This window comes from Dioscorea cayenensis, chromosome 21 (assembly GCF_009730915.1).
Source record: "Dioscorea cayenensis subsp. rotundata cultivar TDr96_F1 chromosome 21, TDr96_F1_v2_PseudoChromosome.rev07_lg8_w22 25.fasta, whole genome shotgun sequence".
Lineage (NCBI taxonomy): Eukaryota > Viridiplantae > Streptophyta > Magnoliopsida > Dioscoreales > Dioscoreaceae > Dioscorea > Dioscorea cayenensis.
The window spans coordinates 2,822,900-2,826,192 of record NC_052491.1 but is presented as its reverse complement, the minus strand read 5'-3'; the positions used below and the strand labels follow the sequence as shown (position 1 = coordinate 2,826,192).

At 45.3% G+C, this 3,293-nt stretch overlaps 1 non-coding gene across 1 annotated transcript; it reads right to left on the bottom strand.

Annotated features, from left to right (window-relative positions):
- Positions 1-107, bottom strand: LOC120252630. The gene has a single exon (XR_005534087.1). It is a non-coding gene; the product is annotated as a small nucleolar RNA R71 (small nucleolar RNA).
- Between the last annotated feature and the right edge of the window lie 3,186 nt (positions 108-3,293).

Sequence of the window (3,293 nt, the reverse complement as noted above, 5' to 3'; positions counted from 1 at the left end):
AAGCTTAGGAATGAGATCTCATCCTTTGTTCAGTTGGAATTGGAGTCTCTATTCGAGACATGGGAAAGGTTCAAGGAGCTCCTAAGAAAGTGCCCGCAACACGGATTCCCGGAGTGGATGATTGTTCAAAAATTTTACAATGGTTTGAACCTAAGTACAAGGCAACTCTTGGATGCGGCAGCAGGAGGTACCTTAGGTAGTAAGACCCTCGATGAGGCCATCAGTTGATTGAAGAAATAGGGTTAAACAGCTACCAATGGAATGCTAGGGAGAAGAAGAAAGTGGCCGGTCTACATGAAATAGATGCGGTAACTTCATTAGCGGCTCAAGTGGTAAATTTGAGTAAGAAGTTAGATCTTCTAACTTCAAATAGAGTGTCGGCTGTGACTAATTGCACCGATTATGGTGGAGGACATGCCCCCTCTGATTGCCCAATCTCTATTGGTGATGCTTCTTTAGTGGAGAATGTTGATTTTGTAGGTAATGGCATGAGACCTCAAGGAAACCCATATAGCAATACCTACAATTCGGGTTGGAAGAATCATCCCAATTTTTCATGGAGTAATCAGGGTCCACAAAAGGCCATGGGGCCACCGGGTTTTCAACAACAACAACAAGCCCCTCAAGTGGAAAACAGAGTCTCAGGTTTGGAAACCCAAATGAGTAACCTAGAGAAGCACTTGACTAGATTTATACAATCTGCAAATACAAGGTTTGAATTAGTCGAGTCTACCCTTCGCAACCACACAGCCTATTTGCATAACCTTGAAAATCAGGTGGGGCAAATTGCGACGTCTCTCTCTGAAAGGCAACATGGAAACTTGCCGAGCAATACAGAGACCAATCCTGGAGAGCACGTGAAGGCGATCACTTTGAGAAGTGGTCGTGAGGTTAAAGGTAGGCTTCTGAGTTAGAAGCCAAAAGAACACACACCCGAGGTTATAGAGGTAGAAGAGGGCACAAACAAAGAGAAAGAGGTGTCACCCCCACCTTTCAAGCCAAGAATCCCTTATCCCTCTAGATTGAAAAATGGCCAAGGGGATGAACAGTACAAGAAGTTCCTGAGTTTGTTCATGCAACTCCACATCAATATTCCTTTTGTTGAGGCATTGGCCCAAATGCCTAAGTATGCGAAGTTCTTGAAAGACTTGTTGACTAACAAGAGGAAATTGGAGGAAATTACTTCAGTGATTTTTGATGCTTCATGTTCGGCGGTGTTGCAAAAGAACATGCCGAACAAGAAGAAAGACCCAGGAAGCTTTATCATTCCTTGTAATATTGGCAATCTAGGTGAAGAAATGGCATTGGCGGACTCAGGGGCCAGTATCAACGTCATGCCATACACTTTCTTTCAAAAGCTAGGTTTGGGCGAGCATAGGCCTACTCAGATGACTTTGCAACTAATGGACCGAATAGTGCGACATCTGAGAGCCATCATTGAAGATGTGCTTGTCAAGGTGGACAAGTACATTTTTCCGGTTGACTTTGTAATGCTAGATGTCGATGAGGATGCGGATGTACCTTTGATACTTGGGAGACCGTTCTTGCGGACTTCCAAAGAACTGATTGACATGGACGGCGGAGAGCTCACATTGAGAGTTGGAGATGACAAGCTCACATACCGCCTTGCTGAAGCCATGCGGCATTCTCTTGATTTCGATGATATGTTATACTTTTTAGACACTACTGATGAGATTATTGATGAATACATGCATGAAATGTTCAATCCGGATACATATGAAGGTTTGTTTGACCAAGAGGAGGGCAATGAAGAAGTAATGATGCTTGGATCGACGAAAAAAGTACCATCTACCCAGGGGATCTTGAAGAAGGTGCTCCGGAAAATGAAGAGGGATAAGAGACCCCACCGGAAACACTCCAAGGCTGTTGGAGACGTCCGTGAACCAAAGAAGTTGGATGAACCATTGCTAGGTAGTCCCAAGCCCAATAATACACCCTCTACTCTCAAGAGACTCTGCACATCATGCTTTCAAGCAATGGGTAAGAAGGCAACCTTCATCTATGAACCCCTGTGAGGTAAGACAAGGTACGACAAGCTTAGTGACGTAAAACAAGTGCTTCTTGGGAGGCAACCCAAGTGCTTACTGTTTTCTTATTTTATTAGTTAGGTTGTTTGAATTAATAAATTGTTAAGTGTTGGTGTCTTGATTTTTAGATGTTTGTGCTGCGATTTTATTGTGGGTTTTTAAAGTCATTGTGTGTTTTCATGTGGAATTGGTGAAGTTTGGTTGTTTAAGCTCTATTTCATGTTTTTCACTGGTAAAATTTGCATAATAGAGCAGGCTCTGAGTGTGTAAACATGTTCAGAGATTTTCTACAGATCCTGCAGATTTTTCTAAGTCATCCATAGAAAACACACGGGCGTGTCGAATTTCCGCACGCCCGTGGATTTGCACTGCGAGCTCATCCAGAGAAGGCACAGGGGCGTACAGCTGCCCCTGCAAATGACCATGCGACTGTCACACGCCCGTGGGTAATTTCTGCATGGGTGTGTGAATTCCTGCTATCATCATTCGAGTTTGATAGATCGTATGCGAGCTTCGACAGTTTGAACAACATTCAGTTCAGAGTATTTGGACACCACCATAGCTTGAGCGTTACTCAGTTTTTAGTACTACTTGGCTTGTATGAAGAGGGATTCACAGATATGGAGGAGTACGCTCAGTTACCGACTGATTATCCTAGAACCTTGACCCCGCAGAGAGCTTACAGAGTGTTATTTGGTCAGGGTCAGTACGAGCCGGGGGTGTCCAAGGCCACGTGCCTTTCCCGACCTGCATACAGATATTTACATGCCATCATGAGTAGGTCGGTGAATGGCCGTGGTGATAGCACTAGTGTTCTGAGCCGTCAGGAACTACTGTACTTGTACTCGATGGTGCAACGCGTACCGATTCACTTAGGGCACATCATGGTAGAGTACATCAGCCATCAGGGACACTATGCTAGACTGGGAGCGATCTTCTCGGGCCCCTACATTACGAGATTAGTGCTGGGCATGGGTCTCTTGGATTTGATTCGTGGGGCCAAGAAGATGAGTATACCTGTTTCCCTGAGTCTAGAGACGATGAGATTGATGGGTATGATCCGCAGGGTTCGGACAGGGGTTTTTGCTTTAGTGCTACCAGCTCTAGAGATAGCCAAGGATGAGGGTGATGAAGCCGGGGCATCTCAGCCCACTCCCGACCCTTAGCCAGCACCGATGGAGACCGAGGCACCTCCAGTGGCAGAGGAACCACCCCCCATGTTTATATTTTCACCATCTCGAGCTT